Source organism: Antechinus flavipes, chromosome X (genome assembly GCF_016432865.1).
Source record: "Antechinus flavipes isolate AdamAnt ecotype Samford, QLD, Australia chromosome X, AdamAnt_v2, whole genome shotgun sequence".
Taxonomy (NCBI): Eukaryota; Metazoa; Chordata; class Mammalia; order Dasyuromorphia; family Dasyuridae; genus Antechinus; species Antechinus flavipes.
The window spans coordinates 36,561,378-36,586,082 of record NC_067404.1 but is presented as its reverse complement, the minus strand read 5'-3'; the positions used below and the strand labels follow the sequence as shown (position 1 = coordinate 36,586,082).

Below are 24,705 nucleotides of genomic sequence, written 5' to 3'. Positions count from 1 at the left end.
GTGCTCTGGGTCTGCACCAGAGTGCTCCTCTCCAATCCAGCTGAACTCTCTTCCGCCACCAACCAGCCAAGTGGAAAATATTGGAATGAATCTCTCTTCACTGAGCTTATATATGACTCTTCTGAGAGAATGGGATTATGGGTTTTCTCCCATAGTGCTCTCTGGCCCTAAGAGCTTCAAGGGAGGTGTGAATTAGGATATCTCATACTAAACCCTGAAATCTTCCAAACATGTGAACTCCAATGAGTAAAGGTGTGAACACAAGCATTGTATCAATTACAATGAGTTAACACTAGGATTCTAACATCTCCCCCTGTTTCAAGTTGAGTTAACACTAGGATTCCAACATCTCCCCCTTTTTTTTGTTTTAGAACATAGAGTGGTCATGACCTCCCTGACTTCTGAAGGAGGTGAGAACTCCCAAAAAAGGTGATCACGCCTTCCCTGACTGCTCTCAGGAAGGGAGATGAAAACACCAAAGAAAATAGGAAGTCAAATCAGATTAGTGGGTTTCTGAAGGGGCTCACTTGAAACAGGTACACATAAATCCATCAATATGGGCCAGAACTTGAAACAGATATACATGGTATATATAAATCCATCAATATGGGAGGCATTACACATAATTTACATAAGTACATAGCAATATAACACAGGCTAGTAGTAATGTAACAAATAACATGAATCAACATGAAAATTTAAGTACTGCAATAGTCTCATCAACAATTTTTCATCTCAAGAAATCCAATGATTCTTGCAATTACATAAAATACATAAGCACATAGCAATATAACACAGGCTAGTAGTAATGTAACAAATAATATGAATCAACCTGAGAATTTATACATGTCCATAAGTCCTAGAAATAGTCCAAAAGGAATCCATTGTCCATTAGTTCATGTGCCAGGAATCCAATAGTTCCTGTAAGCTCTGAAGTACTGCAAAAGTCTCATCAACAATTTTTCATCTCAAGGAATCCAATGATTCTTGCTGGTTTTTCAAGAACTAAAACAGTTAACACTAGGATTCCAACAGTAAGGTAACAGAGGATACATACCTTCTAGGAGTTTGTCCATGAAAAGAGGAGAAAGATGATTGAGATGATATAGAGATAGAAGGATTTTTTAACCATATGGATGTAGATTTTATTAATAGTGAACTATCACAAACATATCTCCATGTGACAGAAAACCATGGGGAAGTGGAGAGAGGAGAAGTAGGGGTCAACCACTGCCCCCTCGGCAGGATTAGAGTTAAGGTTATATTATATAGTTGTGTGTATATTAATATAGTTATATTATATAGTATAGTATATTATATAGTTTGTGTGTGTATCTGTCTAGAAACTGTTAAATATTTTATTCCCTAGGAACATCTTTGAACCCAGAAGTAAACTTAAATTAAAACAGATTTAAGTGAAAGAGAAAAATTGTTGTGGTTATTGGTTCTTCGTTTTCAAAGAGATCCAGTGACATCACAGGTGATGTTTTGACTTGCACAGTAATTGAATTTAAGTGAGGCAGAGTTGTGCACAAAAGAAAAAAAAATACATATAAGCAGAATTGTAACTGGGGTAGGACCACTGTAGCTTTGCTAAAGTGCGGACACGTATTAGGTATGCTACTATTTTCCTGTATCAAGTCTTCCTACTAGGGGATGGAATGTATGGGAGACTCCAGATCCCCTATATCTTGGTTTTGAGATGATGAGCAGGGTGCAAAGGGATACACTAGCTGGATGCTGTTTTTCCAGAGCAAGTATGGCCTCCTGTAGAAAAAGGCTGCTTAGTTGTAGGGCATCTCTTAGATGAGCAATATGGTCCCCTACACCATGGTTCCAGACCACTCAACTGAATTTGATCCAGATGTCAGACTGCCTCATTACAGTTCTGTTCCCATGTTTGAAAATGGACCCCTTTAACAGCTTCAGACCCAGAATATAGTGACGTCGAACCTCCAGTAAATTACAAGATAGCTGATAATCCATGCAGAAGTTCACTGATATTCAATAAACCAGTTTTGGAGGGGATAGTAGAGAGTATACTAAAGCACATCTAAAGGCAGATTCTTTGCATCCTTTGGGATCACTTCTCCCCTTGATATGCATATGTTTCCCAATTGTTCTTAATTGAGTCATTTGCCCCTATTGAGGACAGAAGCAGGCCTTTAGCATGCCTGACTGAATTATTCTTATGTAGAGAAGAGATAGTATAGGGGCTATAAAGTTTTTATTGCAGAGTTAGGATTGACTGAATTACATTATTCACAAGTGGAAATCCTCTTTGGGGTGCCAGAGTGTTAGAAGGAGAGGTCATTCCTTTCCTAGACCTATTCAGAAATGAGCTTCCATTGAGCATCTCAACAAAGGCCAATTAGTATTGATTGTGCCTGCTTGGTTTGCTAGGGGTGGACACCTGCCCTGTGGCAATGGGCCCTAGACCACCAACTCATGCCATCTCTGCACTCATCCCATCCAGAAGTCATCTGAGTACAACAGCTGATGGGGAAGTAAATCCCCGCTCTAATCCTTGCTCCAGCACCCACCAATCTGTGGATGGTCCCATTAACATAAGGCATATTTTCCCCTCCCCTCAATCTTTATGAAATCTGAATCCATTGTTATTATTGTGAAGGTAAATCTAGTACAAGAATCTATCCTGATCTTTAAAAAGAAATATCGATCGAAGATGTACTTTTTTCTTGTTGAATCATTTTAGCCACCTTTTGTTTGGAGGTCCTTTTGATGTGTTCTAGTTTGAATAATGCACCGTTGACATATCAATTTAGAAAGCATACTTAATTGATATGATTGAGCTACCAATTGAATGAAAATAATCTCTCTTCTTTGGATCCCAGAGCAGTTCACAGACATCATATCATTTGTTCCCTTCTGAAAATGCTCTGTGGAAAGTAGGTTTTATTCTCCCCACATTTCTTTGGGGAGCTATAATGATTTAGCAATTATGTAATGAAAAAACAAAGGTAGAGAGCCAGATGTTGAGAATGCAGTCCAGAGGGACAGGAAGTAGTCAGGGAGAAGAAGGCTCATAAACATTTGTCTTGCCGTCTGTGCCTACTTTTTTGCTTCTTTGGAGGCAAAGAGTTAATATTTAACCAAGAAGCTGATGCCTCAGTGCAGCTGGTAGTGATTCAATGAGAACCCAGCGCCCACATGTAGGCACACAACTTCCCCCCTCCTGGGTTTAACATCTGTTCTTTCTCTCTTCCGTTTGGCATCTTGGGGTCCTGGGGGACCCCATCTATTACCCGAAATTGAAAACTTAAATCTGGAGATATTCTCTTTCTCTCGCCATTTTCATGAATAGTTAGTCCTAAATAGATGTTTCAAAAATCAGACCCAATTCATAAATAACGAATCCTGAATGCCTGACTACATTTGATAATCATCTGAGTCATTTGACAGATGTTAAAAGTGTAATTTTATGTTATGCCCAATCTGCATTGAATTACTTCAATAATAGCACATGCTGTATTTATTTCCCTTTCCAAAACAGTAATCAAACACTAGGGAATAGACTTGAGAGAGGAATTGAAGGGGTTATTCATTTTCCTGATAATTGGAGGAGTGACAAATATAATTTATTTCACTTGGGGGCTTCTTCTGCAAATATTCCATGGGAAGCTTCCCACATCTTCCAGAATGCCTTCCTGTGCCTGGCTTTTCTGGTATTAGGATTTGGAAAGCATTTAACGGAGCTCAAGAAATCAGTTTCCCTCCTGGGTCCATATTGTCCAATGGGGACCTGATGTTTGCAAATACCGATTTGATTGACACTTAATGTCTGTCTGCCTTCAAAAACTGTCCTTTTGCTACAAGGCGGGAGGAGGAAGGCAAATTGATAAGTTTCTGGTTTATGAGTTAAAGAGGTTCAGCCTCTGTTTAAATGAAATCCCCATGGAAACTTGTATTTCAAAGGTAAGGCTGGAGGAAACAAAGCTGCATGTCAACATACAAAAGGGATAAGCCATGTACAGACAGACAGAGTGATGGCCTTTACCAAAGGCCTTTACCTAATACCACATAGAAAGTTAAGTGGGCAGGTGTTCCCTGGCAGCTTGAGAAGGGAGCATCCACAGTCGATTTTTTTTTTGCTCAGCTTCTGTGAATATTAGTAAGGAAATGAGAGTGAACTGTTGCTAGAAAATGAAATTGTCTCTTCAAAACATAGACTAAAGAATCGAAAAATAATTGGAATAGTCCATCATGAAAGCCTAGTACTCTTTTCTTCCATTCACTTAAACTATGAGGGATGAAGATGAAGGTCGAGGCTCTAGGAAGGGAAGAAAGCATCTGATATCATACCCTGATTTGAGCATGTTCTTTGGCTGACATTTAGCAAGGCCCTTTATATCTGAAAGTAATGCTCCTAGGCAGACTCATAGGAAGTATAGCTAAAGAATTGTAGATCCTGGGTCCTCCCATTTGTCATCACTTCATGTATAGTTTAGTCTTTTACTATATCTCTCCATCTTTGCCTCTAGGGCATAGGCATGAAGTCTGCCAATGCAGCCTCTAAGCAGGGGGATCTTCTCAGATGGAGAACTGGTAGTTTTGTAACTTTGGGAACATGGGAGAGAATTTTGGGATGTATTTCCTTCTGTGAGAGAGCTTAGCATTTCAATCTCAATCACTGGTTAGAGTAAAGAAATAGCATTTCTCACAAATAGCCTTCCTTCATGTGTGAGTGTATGTGTGTGTGTGTGTGTGTGTGTGCACGCACACGCGCATGTGTGCTCCTGCAGCACGCTTATGAGAGAGATGGAGACACAGAGAGAGAGAGAGTTGAGAGAGTTTGCAATCCAGTTTCCTTTTTAGGGGCCCACTGCCTTAGTGTCTCAGGCTGACAAAGTAGAAAGCTTTGTGAATTGAGAAGTGGTGCTGAGCCTGGCTTCAGGCTCTGCTTCTGGGGTATCTGCTTTTAGAAAAGTTTTTTAACCTGGATAAATCTCTTTTCCTGTCTGGATCTCAGTTTCTTCATGTGTAAAGTGAGAGGGGATGAACTAGATGTCCTCTAAAGTCTCCTTCCAGCTCCAAATTCTGTAATTTTATTTTTTAACCTCCCTTCCCACTCTCCCTCTTTCTAGTTGTTAGGTAACTGCCTGAGTCTCCCAACTGAGACAGGGTCACAGAACTAGTGAATAGCCAAGTGGGAATTTTGAGTCCTGTCTTCTGACTCCAAACCCTGGAGTTCTTTCCCCAACACCTCACTGTCTGCCCCTTACTAAGCTGCCTAAATCTAAGACCGTAACAGGAATGTTGGTACCCAGAGTGGTTATGATGAAATTCTCCCTTGGTTGAGGGAGGAAGGGGTTACAGAGGAGGATTGGAAACTGCCCTGTGAGAAACGGAGACCATGAAATTTTAGTTGAAAGCCCCAAGCAGTAATCATCAAAACCATTTGTTACTGGCTAAGAAATAGAGTAGTTGATTGGTAGAATTGGTTAACAAGACACAATAGTCCATATTTATAGTAATCTACTATTTGATAATCCCAAAGATCCCAGTTTCTGGATTAGAATTCACTATTTGACAAAAATTGCTAGGAAAATTGGAGGTTAATATGGCAGAAACTAGGCAATGACCTACACCTAACATCATATACCATGATAAAGTTGAAATAGGTTCATGATTTAGACATAAAGAGTGATATTATAAGCAAATTAGAAGAACAAAGGATAGCTAACCTCTCTCTGTGGAGAAGAAAGGAATTTGTGGCCAAAGAAGAACTAAAGCACATTATGAAATGCAAAGTGGATCATTTTGATTACATTAAATTAAAAATTTTTAAATAAAAACCAATGCAGACAAAATTAGAAGGAAAGTAGTAAACTGGAATAAAAATTTTACATCCAAAGGTTCTGAATAAAGGCTTCATTTCTAAGATATATAGAGAATTGACTCAAATTTATAAGAATTCAAGCTCATGAATGGTCAAAGGATATGAACAATTTTCAGATTGATCAGAGAAATGAAAATTAAGACAAATCTGAGGTACCACCACATGCCTCTCAGATTGGCTAAAATGTCAGGAAAATATAATGACAAATGTGGGAGGGGATGTGAGAAAACTGGGACACTAATATATGGAATTGTGAACTGATTCAACCATTCTGAGAGCAATTTGGAACTATATCCAAAAGACTATCAAACTTTGCATACCCTTTGATCCAGCAGTGTCTCTACTGGACCTGTATTCCAAAGAGATCATTAAAAAGGGGAAAAGACCCACATGTGTAAAAATGTTTATGGCAGCCCTTCTTGGAGTGGCAAGAAACTGGAAACTGAGTGGCTACCCATCAGTTGGAGAATGGCTGAATATGTGATATTATATAAATGTTATGGAATATTTTTGTTCTGTAAGAAATGATGAGCAGGATGATTTTAGAGAGGCCTGGAGAGACTTACATGAACTAATGCTGAGTGAAGTGAGCAGAACCATTGTACATGGCAACAATAAGATTATGGGATGATCAGTTCTGACGGATGTGGCTCTTTTCAACAGTAAGATGATTCAGGCCACTTCCAATGATCTTGTGATGGAGAGAGTCATCTGCACCCAGAGAGAGGACTGTGGGAACTGGGGGTAGATCACAATATAGCATTTTCACTTCTTTTGTTGTTGTTTGCTTGTATTTTGTTTTCTTTCTCTTTTTTTTCCTTTTTGATCTGATTTTTCTTATGCAGCAGGATAAATATGGAAATATGTATAGAAGAATTACACATATTTAACATATATTGGATTACTTGCTGTCTAGGGGAGAGAGTGGGGGGAAAGGAAAGGAGAAAAAAGTGAGTTTTGAGAGAGAGAGACAGACAGACAGAGAGACAGAGACACAAAGAGACACACAGAGAGAGTCAGAGACAGAGACAGAGAGACAGAGATCTATTCATATTCTACCTATAGAGTACCTTGAAGATCCTCAAATGTCAATCATAAAGGATTTTAAATCCCAGCCACCCCTTTATGCTATCTTCATTTTATGTGGGATGAGATAAAGGCTGTTTTCTTCCAGATGTGCATTTGTAAACTTGAGTGCTTACATGGGATGTGGGGACTTCTGTTACATTTGTGGAAGCCTTGGCACAGTTACCTGGAGATTTTCCAGAATAAACTCTGGATGGAACATAAAAGACAAAAGGGAATAATGATGTTTTGGGGCCTGTCTCATTGACCAGATCTGAGCCATGTGAACCAAGGTTTTGGGTGTACCCTAAGCTAAGACTCCACTATCATAACTACCACCTTAACTATCTTGTGACTCTCTTTAAAAAAAAAAGTCCCAGGCTTATGGTTACCATGGGTGAGAAATACAGCTTTTGTTAAGGTAAGTTAGGAGCTGGCTTGGGACATCTTGAAGAAGGGAAAGTTCTGAGACCTGAGGTTCTCTAACCACTAGACCTAGGAGATATTCACATTTTCGGGTTAGCAACTATAATGCACTCAGGATGAACAAAATCCAAATCCTAAAGTGCATTTTGTTAACTACATTTGCACAATCTGCTAACATTCCTGAACAACAGCTAATCCTGCTCATTGGATCCCTCCAAGTCATGTACAAGGAGGAGGCCCAGGCTATTGGTCACTTATCATTGTGTTTCTGAGTAGCCTAATTTAGAACACTCCTAAGATGTCCTAAACATAGCTTCCTTCAACACCAGGCAAGGGGCCTTATTTCCCATTTCAAACATTTCTTCTGTGATACACATGCAAATAGAGACTCCCTTTCTCCCCAGAAGAAAGTAACTTTAGCCAAAGGTTATATCTTGTTGCTATGACATGATGGAAGCAGCTGCCCAGCAAATATAATGGTACTAGTCACATATGAGCTGTCCAGCCCTACAATCACCATGGCTACCTTGAGTGAAACCAGACTTTCTGAGGAAGGGGGAGCTCATTGAAAGAGGTGCCAGCTGCATTTTCTTTTGGAGAGGTGGAACCTCTTCAGAGTAATGGCTATCAGGTGTGAGCTTTACAATCGGGCAATCACTTCTCAAAACTCCTCAACTTGCTGAGAGGTATTAGTGACCTTCTCCTGACCCTACAACTATTCTCCAGACCTTTATCCCCAATGAATAAAAGCAAGAGTGAAAGACACTTTGTAGGTATCCACTTAGTACTAACCATGTACAAGTCTCTCCTCAGTGGGGAGGTTAGTAGATGATGAGGAGCCTTTATGGCTCTCAGAATTTAAATGAGCAAACTGAGTCGCCTAGTTCTTATCACATCATTAGAATCAGCCCCACCCCATTCTGTGTGCCAAATTGGAAAAATATTACTAATATTTATGTAGCTCTTTTTACACATTCTTTCATTTGCTCCCTACAACAGCCATATGAACTAAGTATAACAGATATTTTCATGCTTTTTACATAAATGAGGAAACTGAGTCTCAGAGAAGTTAAGTGACTTGCCTGGAATCACAAAGCTGATAAGCATCTGAGGCAGAATTCAAACCTAGATCTTCATGACTCCAAAATCCATCATTTAAAAAATTTTAATAGTATTTTATTTTTCCAAATACATACAAAGATAGTTCTCAGCATTCATCCTTGTAAAACCTTGTATTTCAAATTTTTTCGCTCTTTTCCCCTCTCCCTCTTCACCAAGACAACAATCTCTATATGTTAAACGTGTACAATTCTTCTAAACATATTTCCATATTCATCTTGCTGCACACACAAAAAAATCAGATCAAAAGAGAAAAAAACATGAGAAAGGAAAAAAGAACCAACCAACAACAACGACAAAAATCACTTGTGATCCACACTCAGTTCCTGCAGTCCTCTCTCTGGGTGCAGATGGCTCTCTCCATCACAATGCTGTTGGAATTGGCCTGAATCAACTCCTTGTTGAAAAGAGCCACCTTCATCACAGTTGATCATCACCTTAGGGAGTATTCACTCTTCCTTCCAGAAAGGTTTAATTGTGCTCAGAACTAGTTAGAATCATCAACAAAATAGTGTGTTTCTAAAATGCTATGGTGTTGAGTGCTGTTCCAATAATCACTTGATTTATTTTTAACTCTCATTAGTGACAGACAAGCATATAATAAAATGCAAGTGATTTGTGATTAAAGGCTAGAGCGAGAGGAGGAAGTCTTGCCCAAATGTAGGAAAGACTGAAATTATAGAATATTTTAAGAAAATTATCACAATGGATATCATTTGGGTTAGGGAAAAAGAAGGGAAAAAAATTAGAGAAATTTGCGGTGTGAGATATCTCTCTCTCTCTCTCTCTCTCTCTCTCTTTCTCTCTCTCTCTCTCTCTGTCTCTCTCTGTCTCTCTCTTTCTCTCTGTATTTATATATAACTTTAGCAACAAAATCCCTGAAAATTAGAATAGGCCAAAAGAAGCCAAAGACTTCATGGAACAAGAAGAAATACTGAGATAATTTTTTTTTTAAAACTTGAAAGAAATAGAAGATATACCAAAATTTGTGGGATACAAACAAAGTGGTATTTAGGGGGAAATTCTCTAAGTTCTCTGAAAAGTCTCTAAACACTTACATCAGTGAAAGAAAAGAAGATCAATGAATTGGAACATTAGAAAATCAACAAATTAAAAATCCCCAAATTAAATATCAAAATAGAAAATTTGATAATCAAAGGCAAGATTACCAAAACTAAAAGTTAAAAAACAATAGACTAATAAATACGCCCAGGAGCAGGGTTTTTTAAATTTTTAAATTAAAACAACAACAACAACAAAATAAATGAACCCATTAGCTAATTTTCTTAAAAAAGAAAAAAATAATTTTCCAGTATCAGAAATGAAAAAGGATAACTCACAACCTGTGAAGATGAAATAAAAAATTATCTATATGTCAGTGAAAGTGACAACCTAAATGAAATGGATAAAAAGTTACCAAAAAAATACAGTTGCCCAGATTAATGGAACAGGAAATAAAATAATTAAATAACCCTATCTTTGAAAAAGTAATTGATCAAGCCAGAAATGAATTCTTTAATGAAAAAACCCCAGAACCAGATGGACGTAGAAGTAAATTCTACCAAACATTTAAAGAACAATTAATTTCAGTACTACATAAACTGTTTGAAAAAAATAGGTAAGAATATTGATGCTAAAATCTTAAATAAAATATTAGCAAAAAGATTACAGAAAATCATCACCAGGATAGTACACTATGACCAAGTAGAATTTATACCAGGAATGCAGGGCTGGTTCAATATGAGGACAACTATTACCATAATTGAATATATCAATAACCAAACTAACAAAAATCATATGATCATCTCAATAGATGCAGAAAAAGCATTTGATAACATCCAACATCCATTCCTAATAAAAACACTTGAGAGTATAGGAATAAATGGACTTTTCCTTAAAATAGTCAGGAGCATATATTTAAAACCATCAGTAAGCATCATATGCAATGGGGAAAAACTGGAACCTTTCCCAGTAAGATCTGGAGTGAAGCAAGGTTGCCCACTATCACCATTATTATTCAATATTGTATTAGAAATGCTAGCTTCAGCAATAAGAGTTGAGAAAGAGACTAAAGGAATAAGAATAGGCAATGAGGAAACCAAATTATCACTCTTTGCAGATGATATGATGGTATACTTAGAGAACCCCAGAGACTCTACTAAAAAGCTATTAGAAATAATTCATAATGTTAGCAAAGTTGTAGGATACAAAATAAATCCCCATAAATCCTCAGCATTTTTATACACCACCAACAAAATCCAACAGCAGGAGATACAAAGAGAAATTACATTCAAAATAACTGTCGACAGCATAAAATACTTGGGAATCTATCTACCAAAGGAAAGTCAGGAATTATATGAGCAAAACCCAACTTTCCACACAAATAAAATCCGACTTAAATAATTGGAAAAATAATAAGTGCTCTTGGATAGGCCAAGCGAATATAATAAAGATGACAATACACCCTAAACTAATCTATTTATTTAGTGCTATACCAATCAGACTTCCAAGAAAATATTTTAATGATCTAGAAAAAATAACAACAAAATTCATATGGAAGAACAAAAGATTGAGAATCTCAAGGGAATTAATGAAAAAAAAAATCAAATGAAGGTGGCCTAGCTATACCTGATCTAAAACTATATTATAAAGCAGCAGTCACCAAAACCATTTGGTATTGGCTAAGAAATAGATTAGTTGATCAGTGGAATAGGTTAGGTTCACAAGACAAAATAGTCAACTATAGCAATCTAGTGTTTGACAAACCTAAAGATCCTAACTTTTGGGATAAGAATTCATTATTTGACAAAAACTGCTGGGATAACTGGAAATTAGTATGGCAGAAATTAGGCATGGACCCACACTTAACACTGTATACCAAGATAAGATCAAAATGGATCCATGATTTAGGCATAAATAATGAGATTATAAATAAATTAGAGGAACATAGGATAGTTTATCTCTCAGACTTATGGAGGAGGAAGAAATTTGTGACCAAAGATGAACTAGAGACCATTAGTGATCTCAAAATAGAAAATTTTGATTACATCAAATTAAAAAGCCTTTATACAAACAAAACTAATGCAAACAAGATTAGAAGGGAAGCAACAAACTGGGAAAACATCTTCACAGTTAAAGGTTCTGATAAAGGCCTCATTTCCAAAATATAGAGAGAATTGACTCAAATTTATAAGAAATCAAGCCATTCTCCAATTGATAAATGGTCAAAGGATATGAACAGACAATTTTCAGATGATGAAATTGAAACTATTTCCACTCATATGAAAGAGTGTTCCAAATCACTATTGATCAGAGAAATGCAAATTAAGACAACTCTGAGATACCACTACACACCTGTCAGATTGGCTAAGATGATAGGAAAAAATAATGATGAATGTTGGAGGGGATGCGGGAAAACTGGGACACTAATGCATTGTTGGTGGAGTTGTGAACGAATCCAACCATTCTGGAGAGCAATCTGGAATTATGCCCAAAAAGTTATCAAACTGTGCATACCCTTTGATCCAGCAGTGCTACTACTGGGGTTATACCCCAAAGAGATACTAAAGAAGGGAAAGGGTCCTGTATGTGCCAAAATGTTTGTAGCAGCCCTGTTTGTAGTGGCTAGAAACTGGAAAATGAATGGATGCCCATCAATTGGAGAATGGTTGGGTAAATTGTGGTATATGAATGTTATGGGATATTATTGTTCTGTAAGGAATGACCAGCAGGATGAATACAGAGAGGACTGGAGAGACTGACATGAACTGATACTAAGTGAAATGAGCAGAACCAGGAGATCATTATACACTTCAACAACGATACTATATGAGAATGTATTCTGATGGAAGTGGATTTCTTCAACAAAGAGACCTAACTCAGTTCCAACTGATCAATGATGGACAGAAGCAGCTATACCCAAAGAAAGAACACTGGGAAATGAATGTAAACTGTTTACAATTTTGTTTTTCTTCCCAGGTTATTTCTACCTTCTGAATCCAATTCTCCCTGTGCAACAAGAGAACTGTTCGGTTCTGCACACATATATTGTATCTAGGAAATACTGCCACATATTTAACATATATAGGACTGCTTGCCATCTGGGGGATGGGGTAGAGGGAGGGGAAGGGAAAAATCGGAACAGAAGTGAGTGCAAGGAATAATATTGTAAAAATTACCCTGGCATGGGTTTTGTCAATAAAAAGTTAATATAAAAAAATAGTAAAGGAGTCCTACCAAAGTCCTTTTTTGACACAAATATGATCCTGATAACAATCGGAGAGAGTCAAAACAGAAAAAGAAAACTATAGACCAATTTCCCTAGTGTGAATATTGGTACAAAAATGAAATACTAGCCAACTTATAGCAATATGTCAAAAAAAAGATTAAACTCTTTGACCAGACTGAATTTATACTTGAAATGCAGAATTGGTTCAATATTAAGAAAAGTATAATTGAACATAGTAACATAGCAGTCTGTGTTTTCTTTCACTATATAACTCTTTTGGAAACGTTTTGCATGTATAGCCTATATTGGATTGCTTGCCTTCTCAATGGGAAGTGGGAGTAGGTTGGGAGGAAGGGAGAGCATTCAAATTTGTAAAAAAAAAAAAAACAAAAAAAAACAAAAAACAAATATTAAAATAGTTTTTACATGTAACTGGGGGAAAATAAAATACTAAGTTTTAATCTCCAAAAAATTAACATGTAGAATAGGATTTAGAGTTATTCTTAACTAGTCATAGAGCTATCCAAAAGTGAGCTACCTTAATCAAGTTGCCTATCTCTGGAGGTCTTCAAGCAAAAATCAAATAATCCCCAATTTGGGATGTTATAGTGAGAATGGATTCTTGTTCAGTTATGGTTTGATCCAGATGACCTCTACAATAAACATCCACTGAGACCTGCGGGTGAATATCTCAGGAGCTTTCTGGGAACAGAGATCCTAATTGGTACAAATGAGTCTAAAATGTAAAATGCCTCTCCATACTTTTGTCTGCCAACTGCTATAACCCTTTTTAGGCTCCACTGCCAACTCCAAGGAGAACATAGCCCAGAGATTTAGCACTTAGCTGCTGCAAAACAGACTCCCAGTCACTCTTGCTTGAGATCTACTGAATGATGACTGAAGCCTTGGGTAAGAGAGATATAAGTTCACTTAAGAATAAGTATCAGATGGGGGTAAGGAAAAGACCAAAGAAACCCAGGACCCTCCGGAATGCTGGAGAGTCAAAGCCTTTTCTGTGCTCACTCCCTTTACACTAGCAAAGATGGAGATGCCTCCCTTCCCATTTAGGCACTGATAGACTCCCAAGGAGATAGTGGCCATACTCCACTAATCACTGGAGTACATCAGTTCCCATCAAAGACTGGGCCCTGCCAACCTGCCCAAAGGGGACAATGGTAACTTTGATGAGAAAGAAGCCAAAAGCAGAATGAAAGCCTAGGAACCTAGGAGAGCACAGGTACCTGCTGTGATTCTCACAAAGGGAGGGGAGGGAAAGAGACTTCTTAACTATCTGCAGCTTTGTAACTTCTCCTTACCCTGCCATCCCTGACTAAATGGTGACAAATTTTTTTTTCTGGGTTAGCTCAGGCAGCATAATCTGTGCTAAGCACCGGAGATAGGAAAAGAAATAAGAAAATTCCTGCACTTAAGGAGATCGTATTCTAATAAGGGGACTAACAAACATAGGAGGTTTCAGCTATGTGTCCAATGATGGGTCCAGTGGTCCTAGGCAGAAGCACTATCATATAGAGAAATGAGCAGTGAACTTGAAATGAGTTAAAATCTCTGTTCTGACCCTTACTAGCTATGTGAACACTCTCAAGTCACTTCACTTGAGCCTCAACTTCCTCATCTGCAAAATGGTGAATAACAATATTTATCCTACCTGTTTCAGAGATTTGTTTCAGTGAAAGCACTTTGGAAACTACATGAATTATGAACTTCATGAGCTACATGAATTCTGTGATTTCCATGCAAGATTTTTCCAAGCTTAGAAACAGTCAATTCGGCTCAATTTATGAACCATGTATTAAGCATATATTCTGTATAAAGCATTCTGATTGGAGATGGGAATAAAGAAAAAAACAGGAAATGGCATCACCCTTATCCTCAAATGTCTAACATTCAGCTGAAGGAGAGAAGATATTTGAAGGAGAAAGCTGGCATTTAGATGGATTTGGAGGGCATTAGATATGTCTATCCAGGCACTGTGCTAAGCACTTTACAAATATTAACTCATTTGATTCTTGATACAACCTTGGGAGGCAAGTGGTATTAATATCCCCATTTTATAATTGTGGAAACTAAGGTAAAGAGTTTAAATGACTTATCCAGGGTCACACAGCTAGTAAGTGTCTGAAGCCAGATTTGAACTCACATTTTCTTGACTCCAGATCTAGTGCTCTTCACTGTATGACATAGCTGCCTTTAACATACAGACTTCTGTACTTTGATAGGTCTTTGCTCTCATCAATGTGACTACTCCCTATGGCAGGGCAGATAACCAGCTATCTATCCATACTTTCTCACTCTGTGCAATTCTCATAAACTCTCTGGAGAGAAGCCAACCCATGTCAGAGAAGTAGTCTTTTAAATTCCCTGGATACCAGTGCAGCATTAGGGCTGTCACGTGTTATCCATCCCCTTTGCTATATAACCAGCTCACTTCCTTTCCAACCATATATGTTTCTGACGATGTCTTTCTGGCCACTTTTTGATATGTCATTGTTGGTAAAATGCCATGGCCTGCTTACTCCCACCATCTATCTGTCTTGCCCTTTGAATCATCTGTTATTTTGCTTCCTCAGAGATTCCATAATTCACAGACAAGCAGAATTACCAGGAGATTATTGGTAATAAATGATGAGGTTTTACATCAGGGGCATCTTGGAATTGTTGAAAAGCACTGTGCAATTTTCCAAATGGAGTCCAGCTCAATCCGTTTTGCTTTTGCACTTCTAGCACCATTATATTATTCATCTGTTCGAAAATCTATCTGAGAGTGAGTCGTAGAAGGGCTTCCTGAGTGGGCTGCGACATGGCAAGTTGTCTTTTGGACAATAGGCATTCTTTACCCAGTTTGCCTTTCCTGTGTGAGTTGCTAAGAAGTGGTAGTGTAGGATAATGAAAAAATCAGGGAAATTTTAGACAAGTGAGACCTGAGTTCAAATTCTACCTCTCATATTCATTGGTTTTGTGACTAAGGATAAGTCATTTAAATTATTATGATTATGCTGACTTCCCGCATCTGTAAAATAGTGGTGATAATAATGCTACCTATTCACTTCAGAGAGTGGTTGTGGAGATCATATAAGATTGTCTGTGTAAAGAGCTTTTTATAAACCTTAAAATGCTATGTAAATATCATAGATTTTTGGAGTGTGAAGGCCCTTAAGTACAACCCCTTCCTTTTACAAATGAGGAAACCAAGTCTTTTAAGAGGTTAATTGATTTGCCTACAGTTACATAAGTGTCTAAGGAAGGATTCTAACTTAGAACACATAGGACTCTCATGCTGCGCTGAGTGTTCTGTCTACTACATTACCTCGCTGCCTATAAAAATAGGAGTGCAGTTGATAGGGTGCAAATCCCAATATATTTCTGGTTCATCACTTCAGCCATTTGGCCAAAAACTACAAGCTTGTTTTCTGTATTTCTTAGATGCTAAGGGGAAAACATGGTCTCACTTTATCTTTTACATATCTTCTCACATGTATATATTATCAGTTTGAGAAATCCCACTTGCCTTTACTGTTCAACTTTTGTCCATGTCCTCCCCTAAGTTTGCTGCAAGATGTCCACCCAGCATCTCAACACTTTCAGTTTCTCCTAACATTTTGAGGTTACCAATGAAGTTCTTCAGTTATCTATCTGCTGTAGCTTCCCCTTGCATTGTGACCAGCACTTCTCTTTGTATTGTAAAATTCTTTGATGTCATCATTTAATCTTCTTCCTCTGCAGAGCTCCTCAGTAGTTATATGTTGTATCAGTTAATATTATAGGCCATTCTCTTTTGAATGACCATATATTTCTTTGAGGAGACTAATATTACAAGGTTTGATGGAATTAATATAGTATCACCTACAAACATGGAGAGCTTGAGAACTTCACAATTCATAGATAATCTGTTTTCTGTTTGAATTCTATAGAGGACATTAATCAACAAATAGATATCACTTAACTTCCTTGGGCCTTGGTTTGCTCATGTAAATGAAATGAACTGGATAGCTTCTGAGGTCTTTTCAACTCTGCATCTATTATCCGGTGATCTTTATCCATGATAAAATAGCCCTTTTCCAAATGTTTACTGGTTCTGGAGATAGAAATGCAAAAAGTAAAACAGTATCCCCAAGGACCTTCCATTGGGAACCACCATGTCTTCTAGTTTTATGCTTCGTTTGAAACATATTAATAATGGCTTCTTCAAGTTTCATCTTTTATTGTGATAGTTAGTGCTCTACCTTGTCTATCCAGTGCCCTCCCTCCAAGTTTTCTTGAAAAAAGTAAGTAAGCTATATTGGGATGAAACTTATAGGTAATCTCTTTCATTTCTTAATATTCAGCTATATATTTCAGCCTATTGTTCATCGCTATCGCCCTTGGTGACTTGTGCACTGAATTCACCCAGCATGTTGATTTAGGAATATCATTTCTGATCTCTATGGAATTTCTCTTCTTCATCATCCACAGTAGATTTTAGGGCATAAGGAACAAGTATCTTCATGATTTCTTCTTTACTTTGCTCATATAATGGGCTATCACTATCAACTCTTTTATTTGTTTCTTCAAGAAGAATGACATTATTTGAGACTTGGAAGAGATCTTAGTGGCCATCCATTATAATATATCCAACAAGTGGATAGAGTATTGAGCTTTGCTAGAGTCAGGAAGACCTGAGTTCAAATGCTCCCTCAGATTCTACTAGCTGTTTGACTCCGGACAAATGACTTTACTTCTTTTTGCTTCTGTTTCCTTATCTGTGAATTGGGAATAGTAACAGCACCTATCTTTAGGGTTGTTGTAAAGATCAAATGAGATATTTATAAAGCACTTAGCACAGTGCCTGGCATATAGCTGGAGCTCCATAAATTCTTATTCCCTTTCTCCCTTCTAAGCCTCAGTTTGAAATACACTAAGGAAGGAAAAACCACTGTGTCCTGAGAGAACCCATTCTACTTTTGAATGTCTTTAATTGTCGAGATGACCTCAAGCTTAAGTTGGTTTCTTTGCAGTTTCTATCCCATTGGTTCTGCTTCTTCTCTACAGGACAAGAAAAAAGAACCAATTATCTAGATGACAATTCTTCAGATATTTGAAGATAGTTATCATATGTTCTTTGAGTTCTCAACATCCCCAATTTTTTCAGCATTTCCTTATCACTGCCCTCTCTTTTCTGACAGAAGGGTAAGCCCTGAACTCTAAACCTCCATTTAAGGAAAGAATTCAGTTCAGGTATTTCCTTGTTTTCTCACCTGGCTGCACTACTTTGGGACTTCTCTAACTGACTTCTCTCCCACCATCTCGGGTTGGATACCTTCTCCTCCAACCCCTCCCCAATTTTTCAGCTTTATTTTGTATGTTATCTTCCTATATTCAGTTAGAAGTTCCTTGAGAGCAGGTACTAGCTTTCTTTTTCCATAGTTGTATCCCCAGCATGTCTCCAATGCCTGGCACATAGTAGGTGCTTAATAAAGATTTATTTCTCTCCCTCCCATTTCTCTTCTCCAAAAAAGAGATTGAAAACAGTATAAAAACAAAATCTTTATAATTACTATACATCATCAAGCAAAACAAATTGTCCATTTCTTCATAATATGTCTTATTTTGTAAGCCTAAAGCCATCTATTCTCTATCAGAAGGTGGGTAACATGCTTTATCATAAGTCATCTGCAGTGTAGTCGGTCACTACACTTTCAGTTATTCTCTGTACTGTTGTTATTAAGAATGATTATTAAGACTAGTATTTACTTATCAATAATAATAACTAACATTTATGTAGCATCTGCTGTGTGCCATGCACTGTGCTAAGTGCTTTACAAATATCTCATTTGATCCTCACAAAAACCCTGGGAGGTAGGTAATATTATTATTATTATCCTCCTTTTACATATGAGCAACCTGAGGCCAATAAGGTAAATGACTTGCCTAAAGTCACACCACTAGTGTCTGAAGTTGGATTTGAACATATAAATGTTAGTTTATAAGGTTGATCATTGCATTCATCAGAGTTTTTAAATCTTTTAAAATTCTTTGATTTTACTGTTTTGAAGTTTTAGTATAAATCATTCTCCTGGTCCTGCTCACTTTAGTATGCATCACTTCTCACAAGTTTTCCCAGGTTTCTTTGAAATTCTTCATTTAAAAAAGATACAATAGTATTCTATTACATCCATATATTTGTTCAGCCTTTCCACAATTCATGGCCACCACTTTAGTTTCTTGTTCTTTGCCTATACAAAAAGAGATGCTACAAATATTTTTCTGCATATGGATGCTTTCCCTATTGCTTTGGTTTTTTAGGGTATAGCATAATAGCATCATTGAGTCAAAGGAATGCACAATTTAGTGACTTTTGAGACATGCTTCAAATTGTTTTCCATAGTGGTTGTATCAATTCACAGCTCCATGAACAGTATATTATTAATTTTTATGTACTTCAAAAATTGTCATTTTTAAATTATCATTGTCAATCTGATGAATATGAAATAGAACTTAAGAATTGCTTTAATTTACATTTTTCAAATATCAGTGATTTAGAGCATTTTTTTAACAAGCTTATTGGGAACTTGGATTTCTTCCTTTAAAAAGTACTTCTTCATAACCTTTGACCATTTATCTATTGTAGAATGGCTCTTTTTCTCATTCATGTGAATAAACTTTTAATATATCTTACTTTGAGACTATTATCCAAGATTGTTTTTCAATTAACTATTTCCATCCTTGTTTTGTTTGTGCAAAACCTTTTTTATCTTCAGTAATTCTCATTATCCATTATTTGTTCCTGAACTTCTCTCCATTTAGAGATCCAAAAACTAACTCTTTGCCAATTTGAATTTATGATACAAATATTTATATCTAATTCTATTTGGAGCTTATTTTTGTAGATAGTGTGAGGTGCTTCTTTTATACCTAATTTCTGCCAGACTGCTTCCATCTTTCCCCACAGTTTTTGTCAAACAGTAAATCCTAAGTCTTTGGTCTTTATTTTGTTAGAGGAGCAACCTGAAGTTCAGAGAATAGTGACTTACAGTGAGTGGTATGCTCGTAAAAGTTTAACAGCTGGTTTTCTGAGGGAAAAAAATATCGCCACAGCACTCCTTTAAATATAATCTACATGATTAATATAATCTTCATCATTTTCTTAAGTCTAGACAATCAACAAAACAGCAAATCAAGCCGATTTGTAGTGTTTTCCTATTTCTGTGGTAAATAAATGCTCACACTGAAAACTTAACAATTGGTTCTTGTTTTTAAGCCAGTAGTAGAAGCCACTTAGCTATTGAGTGTTAGAACTAAGACTTGCTCTTTTTTTCTTTTAAACTCCTGGTCCAGTATTTCTGCCACTTAAATGCAATTGCCACATTCCTTAAAGAATCAAAAAAAAAAAAAAAAAAAAAAAAAAAAAAAGCAAAGTTGGACCTATCTAGTAGAACTCAAGCCAGAAAAAATAATTTCCTCTACTACTCTTTACACAAATTGCCATCCACCCTTTAGGAATCTTCGATGAGCTATGGCCCCAAAAGGCAAATCTATTCCACTGTCTATAATTCTAATAGTTAAAAAGCTTTGGTTCACTTCATGCCTAAATTTATCTCTTTGCCCCTCTCATAGATATACCTTAATTCTGGGCCCTGAGATGAAAAAGAACAAAACAAGTTTGACCTCTTTTCTCCTGGACAGCTTTTGGAGGTCTTACATGAGCACAAATCTGGTAAATTGTGTTTTCCTGTCCAGTCGGTTGGATGTCAGGTAGAGATTGGTGGACATCCGGTCAAAGGACCAGGGTTTAATTCCACTTTTGCCAACCGTGCTGTCTTGAGCTAGTCCGCTTCTGTACTCCGCTTCTGGGGAATGAGAGGATTGGACTCAATTTCTAAGGGCCTTCCTGGTTCCAATTCCATCGATGCTTGCTGTCCATTGCGTTCAGCTGCTGAATTGTTCATATTGTTTTCTGCTCTTTGCATTTGTCCTTATTTCCATCATTCCCATCCGATGGTAATTTAAGAATAATCTGTGATCCATTCGTTCTCAGTATTCTCATGGGCATGAGTGAAGGCTGTAAGTCTGTGAAAGAAACTGCACAGTTGATAGCTTTGACACAGCCAATCGTTCCATCCATCTGTTCTCAATGGGCAGCATCAGGGCAGCTGTCAAATCAGTGAGAAATTGTTTTGTTTCCTTAATTTCAGAAATGATGTCTGCTTGAGCTTTGTGGCCCTACAGGCCAATAAATTCATTGTGGATTTTATTAGCTAAGTGGTCTTTTATTTCAGTCATCGCTCCTGGATATATAATAGGCAAAAGTGGGGCTTTCTGAGCTGTGGCTTTTGTGAGCAGCAGCTCTGGAGACTGAGGCTGGCGGCTGTTAGAAGCTATTTCTCTTCAGCTCTTAAGAGTTTAGCTCTATACCTATACATACATATACACACGTGTGTGTATCATGCACTAACTATACTCCCTCCCCCCCATCCCAGAATATAAGTTCCTTGAGAACAGGGAGGCCAATTTTTGATTTCTTTTTATATCCCTGGTGCCTAACACATGAGCTTATCGATTCAAAGCTGAAAAGAAACTCCAGGGCCCCAGCACATGTCACAGCTGAGGAAAGCGAGAACCAGAGATGTTAAGTGACTTTCCTCATTCTACAGGTCGCTAGCTGCCGCAGAAGTGGAGCATGAGGCCTCTGGCTGAATCCAGGGCTAATTCCACTGTATACCTAGAAGGTGGATAATAATAAATGCCTGTGGAATTGAATTGGACTGAGACCTGAAGTATTTCAAAATGACAAAGCAAACGGGCTCCCTATGGGGAGCCAACATTTGAAATGGAACCGTGTACCTTTGGCAGAGCCCAGGACTACGTGGGGGAGGCTGATGGGAGGGGAAGTTCTGAAAGGGGAGAAGTAGCAGGACAATGGAGAGGAGCGGCTAGTTCCTATCCTCCCGCCAGTAGGGCCAAATTAGGGACTCATTTGTCCACTCACCTTCTTTTGACCTAAAAGGTGCTTGAGCGCAGGTAGGCCCAGGGAGCCAGAATTGGACGCCTTCTGTCCCAGGCTTTCTGAAGCCCCAGCTACAGGCCTAGGGGTTTTTGTGTTTTCTAAACAAAGCCCTGGAGGAGAGTGAGCAAAGGGGGAGGGTCGGAGTTTTGCTGGACAAAGGCCTGGGGCGGGGCCCAATGGAAATACAGTTCAGTGGGCCTGAATTGATATGCTCATCCTTTAAACCCCTAGGGCTAGGAGATCACAGGGCATGAAAGTCCATCAAAGAGCACTTCTCTGCCTTGATCCAATCCCAAGCGCTGGAGCAAGGGAGCGGAAGGTTGGCGGGGGTCTGCTGAGCCCGAGGAGGCTCCTGCAGATTAGTGGCAGCCTTTCTTAGGCCCCTTGGAAGCCCTCTGCCCAACAAGTAGTCATTCAGAGTTTCCTTACCAGCTTGGTTGGGGGTGGAGGGGAGGGAGGGTAAAGAAAACTGACAGACTTCTCCTAGGATCAGGCTTGTCCAAAAAATAAATGTGTGTTGGGTGGTGATGGGGGAGGGGAATATTGAACAACTGGCTGTGGGCCACTTGTTGCTTAATCCTCGGTGGCAAGGTTTGCTTCGCTTGTGATTTCAGGCACTTTCTCAAGTGTGGCCCCCCTTCTGTTGTGTACAATTCGAAGTCTAGCAAAATAAGCCTGGCTCAGTGGGTCTCTCTCTCAATCGCTGCTCACTCCCACCCCCATCCCCCATCCCCATGACTAGTTTCCATGCTCTTATTTGAGAAAGACACCTGGGTGGAAGGGAAGGAGAGCCTAACCTGAAATCCGGGGAGACCTGGCTTCTGTTACCCAGAAACTCTGCAGCTGTGACCCTAAGCAAGTCCCGTCAGTCACCTTGTGCAGGTCCCATCCATCTGAGGATGGAGGTGGGGAGTGAAGTACCTGTAGTAATTGCCTCCCGACAGAGGGTTTTCTTTTGTCATAAAGTTTAGCCTTAGGATTCCATCTTTATAGGGAGCTCCAGCTAAGGAAAGTCCCTTTATCAATGTCGCATTGCCACAGTTGTACAACTTAACTGTGTTAGATGACTGGAAGGTCGAAGTCAAGCCACTTGGGTCACAAGCAGTACGGGTCAGAGATTTGACTTGAACCCAGACCACTGGAACTCCCAAGTGGGCTCTCCATCTACTGAACTGCCTCAGTCCATAGTCCACACTATATCAAAAAATCCAATGAGAGAATATGGAACAACTCTGTAGATGTCACCTATTCCTCCTGGAGGATTTCTTTTTGTCTTTGTTTTGAGGAGGAAAGGCAAAGTCTTTAAGAGATGGAATTTTATTTTATTCCCCCTCCTACTCTTGTATATGCTTGCTGAAGGTGTTCAGCCTGGAATCAGGGAGACAGCTTCTTGAGTTCAAATCTGGCCTCAGGCCCTTCCCAGCCGTTTGACCCCTACCAATCACTTTACTCTGCTTGCCTCAGTTTCCTTGCCTGTAAAATGAGCTGGAGAAGGAAATGGCAAACCATTCTAGGATCTTTGCCAAGAAAACCCCAATGGAGTCACAGAGAGTCGGGTCTGACTGAAAAGATTAAAGAATAAAATGGAAGTACCGCTGATAATAATGGGTCTACACATAGACTCTTTTCATGTAGAGGTTTTTCAAGCTCAGTTGTTTTCATATGAGACTCACAATAACCTAACCCTGCATAATAGACACACACAGACTCAGCATCCCCATTTTGCAGATTAGCAAACTGAGGTGCCAAGAGGTGACATGACTTGGCAGGTAGTCTCCCACCTAGAAAGTTATCGAGATAGGATTTGAAGTGTGATCGTCCAGGGTGGGCTGCAGGAGCTAAAGTCTTTAAGGGCCATTTTTTTAAAAGTGGCCCTCTCACTTCCCTTCACTTGTTTGTACATCTGGCTTCCACCATCCGATGTTCCGCCAATGACTCCAAAAGTTTTGTTTGACTTTTAAAGTCAGTGGCAACCCTAGAAAGTCTCTGAGCCCAGAGAGGGTACCCAAAGCTCCAGTTTGCATAAAAGGAATAGCTGGAATAGTAATGAAATAGCTCCCCAGCAGGGTTCCTATCCTAATGGAGCAAAGAGTAGAATTATTGTCCAGGAAAAGATTAAGCTAAGTCTGAACAACACTGTGATTTGTGAGTATAAACAGTTTCACTATAGGTGAAGTCATTTGTACTCAGAAAAGAGTTTACCCTCCATAGCCACTTTTCCTGATTTGTAAATTGTCATTGACATGCTATTCTTTAAACCCTCCAAGGATTTCAGTTGTAGACAGGAAACCAAGCCAGATGACTGAAGGCAAACATGCTTTTTCCAGTAGTCAATCAGTGTTGTTCAGACCAGATTATATGACACACAGGAAAAGAAATGTTTTACAATGAATCATTATATAGACACTGTATTTATTTTCAATGTATTTCAACAAATTTTAAGCACCACTATGGCAGGAAAACATATTCTGAAGAAGAGCATAAGATACAGTTTCTAATCTCAAAGATCTTATATTTTCATGGGATGGAGGCTAGGGAGAAACAGAGCAAAATTCCATATGTATCCAGAGATATTCAATTCATGGCACTATAAATTGATATTATCCAATTTCAACTGGATACTTGTTGGAATCCTTACTAACTGCTAAGTAATTAGAGTTGATCTAATCTTACAAGAAGTTGTTTTGGCCAGAACCTGAAACAAGGTACTAAGTAGAACTAATCAAGACAAGGCTTGTGTTCCCACCTTTACTCATTGGACTCCACAAGTATGCTAGCTTCAAAAAGTACACTTTCTACACCACACCTTAAAGCTCTTTGGGCCAGAGAGCACTATGGGAGAAAACCCATAATCCCATTCTCTCAGAAGGTTCACATATAAGGCGAGACAGCCATTCCAGAATACACTTTTTTCCTCTTGGCTGGCTGATCGCGCTGGACTCGAGAGGAACGACTCTGCTGCAGAGAACACTTTTGACGGACTTCAGTGGAGCTACGCCAGAAGCC

General features: G+C 38.5%; 1 pseudogene; it reads right to left on the bottom strand.

The window, feature by feature from the left end:
• LOC127543123 (integral membrane protein GPR155-like) overlaps positions 1-24,705 on the bottom strand; it is a 49,029-nt pseudogene that overhangs the window by 8,372 nt on the left and 15,952 nt on the right.